A 14,046-nucleotide genomic window follows, 5' to 3' on the forward strand; every position below is an offset into this window, starting at 1 on the left:
AGTCCAGGACTCTGAGAAGGTTTAGGAATATGCAGGTGCAGACACAAGGCCCAGCTTGATGTCCAACGCTGTGGAATGGGACTGTACTTCACAGGGCAAGCAAGGCCCTAAGCTCCCTTAGCCACTTGGACAGAGCCTGGAGAGTGACCCCAGGATATCCACGTTGGATAGTCAAGGGAGGTTTAACTGACCAAACAAAATCAACGTGATGCACAGAGCATTCTATATCATGGCCTTATCAAGCAATTATTCCCTAGAGAAAATAGGATTCCCTTAAGCATGGCCATGTTATGACCATGCATGCCCAAAGATCCCATGGCAGAAACCAAGAAAAAACCAAACATTTTCTTTGTAGAAGTATGGAAATGATTTTGAGGACATTTGCCCCTCCAAGAGGATCAAGAATAGAAATTTCTCAAGAGATTCTTCTAAGTACAGAGCCAAGTCCCAACGTTAGTTTCACTCAGTCCAGCTATTGTAAAACTTACTTTCTGCTGCAGGGCCCTTTTCTTTCTCTACAACTACCTACCATATTGATTACAGGTTTAATCAGGTCACTCCCCTGCTCAATAAACTTCAATGTCCCCCTAATGAACCCCTTCCTGACACTTTCCATTCTTTCATGTTATCCCACCTTTACAGCCACCCTAAACTGTTTCCTATAGAGGGCACTACATCCCCACGTGGCTGTGGGTTTTCACAGCCTGGCTCCCATTCCCCTCTGGGCCACTTCCTAATCCTATCACACAAGGAGTGCCCACCATTACTTTTTACAAGCTTTTTGCAGTTTAACAGTTTATATGCTGTTCCTTTCTGCTCCTTCCCTCTCCACTTCAGCCAGAAGACTAAGATCTTAAACCACTGGAGGGAGGATCCAAGTTGATCACTACCCAAGTCTTTCCTGGGGGTGGGGGGAAAAGTGGGAGGAATAAACATTAAACACCTACTGTGCGCCAGGCACTGTGCTAAAGGGCTTCACAAATGTTCTTCCACTTGATGCTCACAGAAACGCCGGGAGGGGTGATATTATGCCCACAGGAAACCAAGGCTCTCAAGTTAACACAGCTAAGAGGCCGGATTTTCCTAGCTTCAGGCCCAGCGCTCTATCCGGCTGCACCACCCGGCTGGGGAGCCGTGGCCCCAGGCCTGAGGCCGAAGGGGCTGGGGGGTGGGGGGGAGCCGGGCTTGGAGGAGGTCGGAGGTGAGGGGGTGACGCTGGAAGCCTCCCTCACCGCGTGGCGTTCTGCGCACGCGCTTTGGCGGCCAAATAGTGAAGGAGGAAGAAGGATATCTGAAAGAGAAATTCGGAGCCAAGGTACAGGAATGGGGAGGGAGTCGGGAAGGGGAGAGCATGACAAGGCCGTCACTTACCTCTTTAAACAGAACAGACAAGTCCACCATCACGGCCGAAAGAGAACAGCGTGCGTCGAGCACACCTATTTATACCCGGGGTGGGGCGAGCGAAGGGAGCACAACGACTTCTGAGCAGGCGCATATTTTGACGCTCGCGCCGCGAGAGTTTGAACAAGTTCGGGGCGGAAGTGACGAAGGGCTTGGCGACAGTGGAAGGGCAGTATATTGAAATCTCGCGAGATATGTCTGTCGACTTTTTTTTTTAAAGTTGGTTTTCCAGGTGCACCTTGCTGCAGGGAGCCCACGGGGTTTGGCTGTGTTGTGGCTCAGTGATGCATCAGGGATTGGGCTGGGGAAAAGGAAGGCTTTTCTTTCTCTTCCTCTTACGGAGCCCTGACATTCAGTTCATTTCAGAAAGCATTTATCAAGTGCCAACTGTGCTCTAAGCGCAGAGAGAAAAATAAAAACAATCCCTGTACTCCAGGAGCTTCCGTTATGGCCCTGAGATGTCACTGCCATAAAGAACTTCCAGGGGGCAGCTAGGTGGCACAGTGAGTAGAGCACCGGCCCTGGAGTCAGGAGGACTTGAGTTCAAATCCAGCCTCAGACACTTAACACTTACTAGCTGTGTCACCTTGGGCAAGTCACTTAACCCCTACTTGCCCTACCTTCCCCCCTCCAAAAGCCCCCCCCCCAAAAAAAAAAAAAAGAACTTCCATGGGGAAACTCTGACAAATGTTAATTAACCTGCCCAGGATTAGAGCTAGGAAAAGTTTGAGTCAAGATCTGAAATCGAGTCTCCTGGAACTTCGAGTCCAGCACTCTATTATGAAAGAATGAATGAATGAAAAAAAACATTACTTAGTTCTGTCCTGTGTGGAAAGGAGTGTGCCAAGTTCTGGAGATATAAATAGAAAAGAACTTACATCTGAAAGGAGAAGATAAGATATATAATTAATCAATAAACATGTTTTAATTGCCTTCTATGGGCTAGGCACTGTGCCAAGTGCTGGAGACAGACACAAAAGGTGGTGAAATTCAGTCTCTTCTCTCAAGGAGTTCAAAATCTAACAGGGGAGACAATGAGCAAATGTGTCCAAAGCAAGCTATATATAGGATAAATAGAAGATAATTAACAGAAGGAAGGAACTGGAATTAAAAAGGGGTGGGGAAGACTTCCTGTAGAAAATGGGATTTTAGTCCTGACTTAAAGGAAGCCAGGCAGGTCAGTAGTTGAAACTTGAGGAGGGAGAGCATTCCAGGCATTGGGGACAACCAGAGAATATGCCACTGTGGAGAGATGAACTGTCTTGTTGAAGCAACGGCCAGGATGAAAGAATGCATGTCAGGGAGTAAGGGATAAGAAGACTGGAAAGGTAGCAGAAAGCTAGGTTATCATATATAGGATAGAATTATGGAGTTTGTGTGTGTGTGTGTGTGTGTGTGTGTGTGTGTGTGTGTGAGAGAGAGAGAGGGGGGGGGAGGGAGAGAGAGAGAAAGAGGATTCTGTGCTTTAAAATAATCACAGATCCACCAGCAGGCAATAATCGAGGTGTAAGGTGATGAGAATCTGCTTCAGAATGGTGGCAGTGTCAGAGGGGAGAAAAGGAGCGTATTGGAGAGATGGTACAAAGGTGAAATCTCCAGCTCTTGCTCACAGCTTGGCTATGGGGAGTAAGAGACAGCAAGGCATGCAAGAGGACTCCTAGGTTGGGAGCCTGAAGGACTAGAAGGATGGTGTTGCCCTCCACAGTAACAGAGAAGGTAGGAAGGAAAAAGGGATTAGGGGGGAAAGATCATGGGTTCTGTTTTGGAGATATTGACCTTAAAATGTCTACTGGGCATCTAGTTTGAAATGTCTGAAAGGCAGTTGGAGATTCGAGGTTGGAGCAGGAAAGATAGATTTGAGAATCATCAGCATAGAGATGGTCATTACATCCACGGGAGTTGATGAGATCACCAGGTAAAGTAGTAAAGAGGAAGAAGAGAAGAGGGCCCAGGAGAGAACCCTGTGGGACACCTATGGGCATGATCTGGAAGAGGATACAGCAAAAAAAAAAAAAAAGACAGAGAAAGTGGTTAGAAAGGTAGGAGGGGAACCAGGAGAGAGTGGTGTCCCAAAAACCTAGAGAGAAATGAGTATGGAAGAGGAGAGGGTGATGGACAGAAAAGCCACAGAGAGGGTAAGGAAAATGAGAACTGAGAAAAGTCTTTGGCAACTAAGAGATCATTGTTGTTGCTGCTTTAGAGAGCAACCTTTAGAGAGCAGTTTTGGTGGAATGATAACGTCAGAAGCCAGGGAGAGGAGAGAAAGTGGAGGCATCTATTGTAGACAGCTTTTTTGAAGAGGTTAAGTTGTCCTTCATTATCGAAAGACAACCATAACATCAGGGAGGTGATGCCATGACATGCAAGTGAATTGGATTACAGTGAGACAGGGCTGTGCAAAGTCACCAGCCTCATTTCTCCTCTGGAGCCATCTGGGTCCAGTGGCCAGATACACATCAGGATGACTGGGGATGGCCCTGGGATGCAGTGGGAGACCTTGGCCTTTTTAAGCCAAGGTTTTTAACAGGTCTCAGTTTTACTGGGAAAACTCCCAATAAAGTGATTAAGGCTAGGTAAGAAATAAGGCAGAGAATGACCTCTTTTACCTAGTCAAAAAATAAATCAATCTGGGAGGAGAAGACCCTCAGAGTTTCTCCTCTAAACAGAAACAATTACTATTTACATTCACTATGAGCCAATCAGGGCTCAAATAATGATGAAGTGAGGCTTGACCTGGGTCCTATTGTTAGACAATCAAGGAGTGCCAGAGTGATCTGAGTTTAAGCATGGTCCTTAAGATGAAAAAAAAAAAATCTAGGTCATAAGCCCCAAAATATTATGCTAATTTTCAGCCATCAAAATTTATATTCCTTTGGGCAGAGCACCCACAAGAAAGGGTATGATACCATATGTGGACAGTGGGAAGGGAAAGGAGAGAGAGAGGGAAAAAGAGAGAGAGAGAGAGAGAGAGGATAAATCAGAGACAACCTCAGAGGGCAGAAACTAACCCTGATTACAGTCCTTTCCCTACAACCAGCATCCCAGAAAATAACTCTTGTGTCAGTCTGTAGATCTACAAGCATTTATTAAGTATCTACAATGTGGCAGGCTCAGTGCTAAATACTGGGTTGTGTTTGTATAATACAAGTCAAAGGGCAATCCATACCCACAATTGAAGGGAGCTTCAATTCTAATGAAGGTAAGCATCCCACAGTCCCCTGGGCCCTTTTCTCTCTCCCTCTTGACCTGGTTAACTACTTCACTTGATGAACTCATGAACTCCCATGGATTTAAATACTATATCTATGCTGATGATTCTCAAATCTACCTTTCTTGCCCCATCCTCTCTGATGACCTCTAATCTGGAATCTCCAACTATCTTTCAAACATCTCAAACTGGATTTCCAGTAGACAGCTTAAACTCAACATGTCCAAAACTGAATTCATTCTCTTTGCACCCTAAATTCTCTCCCTTTTCCTACCTTCCCTTTTATTGTAGAGGGTGTGAGGGATAACTTGCAGTGAAGTTTCCCCATTCTAACATCTTATTACATTCTTATTTCTTCTTTATACTTTGTAACTAAGTTCAGTATCGTTTCCCCATATATATGGCGTCATTGTGTATTTCAAGGTAATGTAAGAGCTATTGGGTATTAATACAATTGATTGGATTAACTACTGAGACCAAATTAGAGGCGTTTTTAGTTTGGGGAAAGGAATAGTAGTGTGAGAGGTAGCAAAGGGTTAAGTTTCTATAGAAATGCAAGAAACAAGACTACTGATAAGTTCCAGACAGTGGCCTTGGGAAGAAGTTGGGGTCCCAGTTCCCAGAGAACTCCTAGATAATATTAAAAATGAAATAATGTAGAATAAAAGGAGCTTGGGGCGGCCAGGTAGCACAGTGAGTAAGAGCACCGGCTCCAGAGTTGAGAAGACCTGGAGATCGAATCCCGGGCTCAGACACTTAGCACCCACCCGGAAACATCTGGCCGTGTCACCTTAAGCAAGTTACTTAACCCCAATTGCTTTAAAAAAAAAAAACAACATAAAAAAAGGAGCTGGCAGCTGCAAGGTAGATTTGACCAATGAGAAAGCAGACAGCAGCCTTGGAACACTCAGGCCTAGATAAGGACACATCTAGGTTGGACTGGAGGGGGTTCAGTATTCTGGGGTTGTTACTGAGCTTGGTTAGTGAACTTCATGTATTATGTATGTTATCTAACAAAATTAGAGCCTCGTTAGTAATAATTATGGTAATGGCTTGAGATTGCTTTGCACCAATTGGTTGGCATCAGTAAGAAGATTGTGAGCTTGCCTTACCAACCAATGGTAAGTTGGGAGGGTGGGGAATTTCCACATTAGGGCTATATAATCATGCTTTTGTTTTCTGTAAGGTGCTTCTCTCTTCTGGCCCTTTGTCAGGTGAGGGATGCCCTTTCTCTTGACATCTAATAAACTCCTTTGTACTTTCTACCTTGAGAAGCCACTGAGTTTAATTTGGGCAAGGGTCTTTACTGTCCCACACAAGGGCAACACCATCTTCCCAGTACCTCCGGCTCTCAACCTACGAGTCATCTTATACTCTTATATCCAATTTGTTGGCAAGGCCTATTTATTTCACCTTTGGACCATCTCTTATATATGCCCCCTTCTCTCCTCTAAACAACCAACCCTCTAGTGCAGACCCGCCAATCCAATCCATCCTCAATATCCTCAACCCTCAGTCAATAGAGGGTTCAGGCCCTGACCATGTAAGCTCTCCTCCAACTCCTACTCGCCACCCCCCCCCCACTTTAATAAGCTCCAATGGCTCCCTATTCCCTCCAGGATCAAACATATAATCCACTGTCTGATTTTCAAAGGCCTTTATAACCCAGCCCCTTCCTACCTGTCCAGTCTTCTTACAACTTACTCCCAGATACAAACACTTCTGTCCATGACACTGACCTCCTGACTGTTCCATGAATAAGACTCTTTACCTCTCAACTTGTGGGCCTTTTCTCTGCCTGTACCTCATGCCTGGAATTCTCTCCCACCTTATCTCTGCTTCCTGGCCTCCCTGGCTTGCTATAAGTCCCAACTAAACTCTTATCAGTTACAGGAAGCTTTTCCTAGCCCCTCTTAATTCTAATGCCTTCCCTCTCTTAGTGACTTCCGAGTTCTCTCGTTTGTGCAAATTTGTTTGCTTGTTGTCTTCTCCATTAAATTCTTTTAGTCCTGTCCTGGGAATGAGCTCCTTGAGGTTAGGGGTCAGGGACCGTCTTTTGCTTCTTTTTGTATTCTTAGCAGTTGTAATGGGAATGTAAATTTAAAGATCTTCCCTGCCCTAGGCTAAAGGGCACCTGGAGCCTGGGGAGGGAGGCTTGTTTTTCAGTAGATGCTTTTTGATTGGCCAGTGGGTCCAAAAGGTTGTTACATTCTCTGAGCCAGGAGAAGGCTATATAAGCCCTGATGTGTAGCTTTGTTTTGAGGCTCACTTTGAAAAGTGTTCTGTGATTTGGTCAGATGAAACTCTGGAAAGCCATCGTCCAGAGCACCACCCCCCCTTTGAAACCCAGATGTTGTTTGCAGATCCAAGAACCTGTGTTGGCAGCAAACCCTGAGGACGCTTGGGGTGCTTGCTGCTACAGCAGTTAGCACAGTTTCTGGCACATAGTTGTTAATATTTATTGACAAATTGAGTGCCTAAAGGGGTAAGAGAGCACGGAAAAGAAGAGCTGAAAGGGGGGAGGGGCAAGGGAAGGCAGTGCCAGCTTGCTGGTGAAATGTTGACAATGAGGGATAATTGGTCTGGGCCCTTCTCCAAAATGGGGGTAGGTACCTGGAAGAACTCACTAATGGGCAAGGAGGCCCACAAGGGCAAAGGAAGGAGGCAGCTGAGACACCATGGCAGAGTCTGGAGAGTATCCTGTGGGGACTCAGCTGGGCAGATATTTTGGCAGGTTCTATAGGTCCCATCTTTTTAGGAGCCATAGTTACTAAAGTTCTTGCCACTAAAATTCTTGGTACTGTCAAATGGTTTAATATCAGAGAAATATATGGTTTTATTCATGGAAATTGCCCTGAAGCATCACCTGGCCTGATAGAAGGAAGGACAGATTGGGGGAGGGAGTAGTCAGAAGCAAAACACTTCCAAGGAGGTACTGGGTGAAAGGAGACTGAGAGGACAAAAAGGGGGAAAAACAGGATGGAGGGAAGTACACAATTAGTAGTAACTGTGAGTGTGAATGGGATGAACTCATCCACAAAACAGAAATGGATAGCAGAGTGGATAAGAGTTAGACTCAAAGGGTGATACCATAAGCAAATTAAGAGAGTATGGAATAGTTTACCTGTCTATCTATGGAACAAGGAAGAATGTATGACCAAACAACACATAGCATTACAGATTGTAAAATGGATAATTTTTATTACATTAAATAAAAAAGGTTTTGCAAAAACAAAACCAATGCAGCAAAGATAAGAAGCAAAGTAGAAAATGGGGAAAATTACAGCAAATTTTACTGACAAAGGCCTCAATTCTCAAATATATAGAGAACTGAGTCAAATTTATAAGAATACAATTGACAAATGGTCAAAGGTTATGAACAAGTAGTTGTCAAAGAAATCAATGCTATCTATGGTCATATGAAAAAATGCTCTAAATCACTATTGATTAGGAAATGAAAATTAAAACAACTCTAAGGCACCACCCAACACCTATCAGATTAGCTAATGTGACAGAAAAGGGAAATGATAAATGTTGGAGGAGATGTGAGAAAATGGGGACACTAATGCTCTTGGGGAAGCTATGGAATTATGTTTTGAATGAATGCACATGTACAAGCTATGTCAAATTGCTTGTCTTCTCAATAAGATGGGAGGAGAAGGAGGAAAGGAGAGGATTTGGAACTCAAAATTTTAAAAAATGAATATAGAAATTATTTTTACATGTAATTAGAAAAAAAACAAAATATTAAAGGCTCACTGTGCCCTTCCATCTACCTTACAGTGGACATTCTCTCTCAAGTGCTGTTTCCATCTATTAGATTGTGAGCTACTTGAGAGTAGGGACTACCTCACTTGTCTATGTACATCCCTAATGGCAATTAGGAGGCACAGTGAATAGAATGTTGAACCTGGAGTTAGAAAAGCAGTTGGGAAGACCCGAGTTCAAATTCAGCTTCAGCTACTTACTGTCCCTGGGCAAGTCACTTTACCTTTGCCTCCCTTAGTTTCCTCAACTGTAAAATGGAAATAGTAATAGCATCTATCTCCTAAGATTGTGGTATAGATCAGATGAGGTAATATGTATAATACACTGGTGTAGATTAGGTACTTAATATTGCTTGTTCCCTTCCTTCCCTTCCTGAGCTCCCTAAGCACACAATAAATGCTTAAAAATGCTTTTTTTAGGTTTTTCCCTTTTGTTCTAATTCTTCTTTCATGATATGACTAATGTGGAGATATGTTTAATATGATGCCTATATCAGTTTGTATGTTGTCTTGGGGAGAGGGGAGGAGGAGGGAGAAAAATTTTTGAAACTCAAAATCTTATAAAAGTGAATGTTAAAAACTATTTTTGCATGTAATTAGAAAAAATGAAATACTATTAAGTGGGAAAATGTTGGTTTTTTTTTTTTGTCTTTTTGGAGGGGAGAAGGCAGGGCAATTGGGGTTAAGTGACTTGCCCAAGGTCACACAGCTAGTAAGTGTTAAGTGTCTGAAGTTGGATTTGAATTCAGGTCTTCCTGACTCTAGGGCCAGTGTTCTAATCAGTGTGACATCTAGCTGCCCCTAAGGGAAAATGCTTTTTATTAATTCATTTATTCATACGCATGTGGATCTAGATGGTGCAATGTGTTCAGTGATGGGCCTAGAGTCTGAAAGACCTGAGTTCAAATCTGTTCTCAGATGCTAGCTGTGTGACCTTGGGTAAGTCACTTAATCTCCACTGGCCACTGTAGTTTTCTCAACTCCCAGAGCCATTGTGAGGATCAAATGAGATAATGATTATAAAAAGTATAGCCCAGTGCCTGGCACACAGTAGGTGCTGTATAAATGCTAGCTATTATTATTACTATTAAACATTATGCACACATGGATATTATGTATGGTTGGAAGTCATCTGTATAAAAATTATTATTGACTATCCAGGGAAAGATTATAGAGAAGAAAGAGAAGAGGGCCCATGACAGAGCCTTGACTGATAGCAGCCAAGGGGAGGCTGATGATCCAGCAAAAGAAATTGAAAAGGGAAGGCCAGAAATCTGGGAAGAGAACCAAGAGAGAGAATTGTCTTGGAAGCCAAACAGAAAGAGCATCCGGGAGGAAGGGGCAGAAATGGGGTCTGAGAAAAGGTCATTGATTTTAGCAGTTTAGAACAGTGCTAACTACAGAGAAAACAGTTTCAGTAGAGGGATGTGGTTGGAAGCACGCTGCAAGAGACTCTGGAGATGACAAGTGTAAACAACTTTTCTACAAGTTTGGCTCTGAAAAGAAAAAGAGCCTAGTAGAAGGCCTGGAGGGGAGTAGCGGGGGTCATCTTTGTTTGAAGGACGGTGGGGACCTGCACACATTTGTAGATGTTCAGAACAAGGAGAGAAAGAACATTAGAGAAGGGGAGGAATGATGAAGTGGCCAGTACTGAAGGAAGGAAACCAGTCGGATCAAGAGCACATTGCCCTCAGAGAGGAGAAGGCCCATCTCTTCATCAGAGAGCGTAGAAAGGAAGACAGAGTGGAAGAGGGTGAAGAGGCATTCTGAAGCATGGTGTGGAGGAGAAAAGGAAGCTCATGGCAGCTCTCCTCTGTCAGTTTTCTCAGTCCAGTAGGAGGTGAGGTCACCTGCTGCCTAGGCAGGATGAGCCCCTGGTATGGGAGGTTTTTGGAGAGAAGGAGGCCTGGAATAGCTTCCAGAGAATGTGAAAGTTAGAGAAGAAAAGCATTGACTGTAATGGACCCAGAAGAGATGAGAGAACATAAATTTATAGTGAACCCAATCTGTACAATTTAGCAGCTTGGGCACCGGAATGAAGACTTTTTTGGTTTCCAATGCTAGAACTGAACTGGAGGCAAACATCATTCATTTGAAAACTATTTGTTTTTTTGTTTGTTTGTTTTTTTTTTTTTAAGCAATTGGGGTTAAGTAACTTGCTCAAGGTTATACTGCCAGTTATTTCTGGGTGTGGTGCTAATATCTGAGCCTGGATTCAATCCCAGGTCATCCCGACTCTGGGGCTGGTGCTCTTACTCACTGCACTACCTGGCTACCCCTTGAAAACTATTTATTAAGGGTACCTCAGTGGTGCAGTGAATAGAGTGGTGTACTTGAGTCAGGAACTACTGAGTTCAAATCTAACCTCAGACATGCATTAGCTGTGTGATCTTGGGCAAGTCTTCTTATCACACTTCTGTATGTCTCAGTTTTCCCATCTGGCAATAATAATAGCACTGATGGGGCTTGGGAGGTATGTTTCAGGAATCCAGGAACCCCAATAACCAGAGTCCCTGGGTAGGCAGTCTGGAATGAATTCACAGGTTCAAGTATTCTTTATGTTAGGATGGTATAAGTTTATTGTTATGCTTGACAGCAGGCAAAAGTTCTTAGGGAACCTGCAACCTTAAAGGGGTAGGTTTCAAGTTTTTGTAGGATAATCTTTAGTAAAACCTGTGCCAATTATGCTTACTAGGTGAGTAAGGGTGGGATCAGGGAGGAGTTAAGGAGTGGTCAGTTCTTAAAGGAACATGCACATTTAATATCTATTGCACAGGTGTATTGTCCTGAATTCACTGGGAAATAGCCCAAGGGGGCGCTGCATGGAGGTGTGGTTTTAGGCTTGAAACATCACTAAGTCAGCTAGTGGTCAGGGCTGACCAAGCTGCCACCCATCAATGTCATGTTTGACTAGATGGATGTTGGGGAGTATACATATGTCCCAAGCTAACGAGGGATTCAGGATGTGTATAATGAGCTAGGGAGTATATATATGACTGAGTCTAGGATATATATGATAGATAGATACCCATACACAGCTGCTTTAGCCAGTACACAGTTGGGTCAAACTACTAAATTCTGTAAGTGCAGCTGATCATTGTAACAGGAAGAGAGATAAGTATTTCATTAGGGCATGCTGCCCTTGAGCTAGGGAGAAACTTCCTGAGACAATGTTTTGAGGCTAGGGAGAAGTGTGATTCTATAAACTGGGGTTCAAGCATAGGCACCGAAGCACCACATCAGCACCTACCTTCCTTGGTTGTGAAAATAGCATATTACTTTTTTTTATAGGTAGGAGAGTCTTTATTTTTTTCCTTTTAAATATTTTATTTTTTCAAATTACCTGTAAAGACAACTTTTAATATTAATTTTTTATGTAGAATTTTGAATTCTAAATTTTCATCTTCCCTCCCTTTCCTTCTCCTTCCCTGAGATGGTAAGCAATTTGATATAGATTATAAATGTGTGATTATCTAAAACATATTTCTATGTTAGTCATGTTGTGAAGGAAGACACAGAACAAAAGGAAAAAACACCCCCAAAATAAAGTGAAAATAGTATGCTTCAATCTGTATTCAGATTCCATCAATTCTTTCTCTGGATAGCATTTCCATCATGAGTCTTTTGGAATTGTCTTGGATCATTGTATCACCTTAGAAGAACTAAGTCAATCATTCCTGATCATCAAACAGTGTTGCTGATACTGTGTACAGTGTTCTGGTTCTGTTCACTTTGCCTTGCATCAGGGCATATCATAATACTTTTAAAGTTCTTTACAAACCTTAAAGCTAATAATATTTTTACTAACTAATGTTTCCTAACAAAGGAAGCCTGACATCACTATCACCATCATCATCATCCGCTTGACCAAATTTGTATAAAAACAACATAAAACAAAACCCAGATTATTCCCCCCCCCGCTGATAAATGGTCAAAGGATATGAATAGTTTTCAGAAGAAATCAAAGCTACCTATAATCATGTGAATAAAATGCACTAGAGTCTAAGTCACTATTGATTAGAGGGATACAAGTTAACTCTGAGGTACCACTTCACACCTGTCAAATTGGCTAATATGACAGAAAAGGAAAATGACCAATGTTACAGGGGATGTAGGAAGATAGGGACACTAATTCATCGTTGGTGGAGTTGTGAACTGATCCCACCATTCTGGAGAACAATTTGGAACTATGCCCAAAGGACTACAGAACTGTGCATACCCTTTGATTCAGTGATACCACTACTAGATCTGTATCCCAAGAAATCATAAAGAAGGAAAAAGGACTTACATGTACAAAAATATTTATAGCATCTCTTTTTGTGATGGCAAAGAATTGGGAATGGAGAGGATGTTCGTCAATTGGGAATAGCTGCATAAGTTGTGGTATGCGATTGTAATGGGATATTAGTGTGATGAACAGGCTGATTTCAGAAAAACCTGGAAAGACTTACATGAATTGATACAAAGTGAAGTGAGCAGAACCAGGAGAATATTGTACTCAGTAACAGCAACATCCTTTTATGTTGTTTGTCCTTCATTTTGAAGATAACCAATGATGTTATTCAGTGATGTCTTCACTCAAGGGTGAATTGTATTTAAATGAGGAAGAGTTACACAAAGTTGTCAGCCTCACTATCTCTTCCAGATTTTTGACAGTTCAGTGGCAAGACAAAGGTCAAGACAAAAGGGCATGGCTGGGGTTGCAGTGGATGACCTTAGCATTTTCAATGTCTGACCAAGCTCTAAGCACTATAGGATGCCTGCTTCAGCTACTTTCCTGGCTGTTGGAACAAACTGTTCTCATTTGTACCTGGAAAAGACTTCACATGCTTGGGGTAGATATTCCCCTAACTTACCAACAGGTTTGAGGCCTGGTCTAGCCTCAACCTGGTCTAGCCCATCTGCCAAGACAGTTTTACCAGGGTGTGTTTACTGTATAAGCTACTGCTTCTTGGAACTGCAGGTGAGAGTTGGATGAAGGTAGATGGCAAAGGTGGATGTGCAGCCCTGAGCCTTCACACCAGAGGTGCACCTCCAGTGTATTGTGTGATGATCAACTGTGAATGATTTAGCAACCTCAATAATATGATGATCCAAGACAACATCGAAGGACTTACGATAAAAAAAAATGCTATCCACCTCCAGAGAGAGAACCAGTGGAATCTGAGGGCAGATTGAAGCACAATTTTAAAACATTCTTTATTTTTCTTGCTTTTTTAAAAGCAAGAAACTAAAATGGAAATATATTTTACATTATTTCACATGTATAATTGATATCACATTTCTTGCCTTCTCAATGAGTGGGGAACAGATGAGAGGGAGAAAGAAAATTCAGAACCTAGAATTAAGAAAAAAATGAATGTTACAAATAAATAAATAATGATTTTGTAAAGCAAGATGATGCACTTGAAGAAGGCATGAATTCAAGTCCTGCTTCTGATCCTTTCTAGCTATGTGATGACACTATGACCCTAGACGAGTTATCTTAACCATTATGTTGAGACAATGTCTACGACTTAATCATGGTTGGTTGTGATTTGTGATATGCACAAGTGGAAAGAATTCCCACACTGGGGAATCCATGGGCTGAAGAAATCCCAAATCCTTCTTGTAGTCTGTCTGCAGAGTACTGTCCCAGGGTCCTTGTAAATGGAATGTTTAGGTAAAACA

General features: G+C 42.6%; 1 non-coding gene across 1 annotated transcript in view; it reads right to left on the reverse strand.

Annotated features, from left to right (window-relative positions):
* LOC138154649 (small nucleolar RNA SNORA73 family) overlaps positions 1-167 on the reverse strand; it is a 264-nt gene extending 97 nt beyond the window's left edge. The window contains exon 1 of the small nucleolar RNA XR_011166655.1: positions 1-167. This exon is cut by the window's left edge and continues 97 nt beyond it. This is a non-coding gene — a small nucleolar RNA (small nucleolar RNA SNORA73 family).
* Positions 168-14,046: the final 13,879 nt, after the last annotated feature.

This window comes from Petaurus breviceps, unplaced genomic scaffold, assembly GCF_028583685.1.
Source record: "Petaurus breviceps papuanus isolate PSGF00001 unplaced genomic scaffold, PetGlider_PUasm1.0 91041, whole genome shotgun sequence".
Classification (NCBI taxonomy): domain Eukaryota; kingdom Metazoa; phylum Chordata; class Mammalia; order Diprotodontia; family Petauridae; genus Petaurus; species Petaurus breviceps.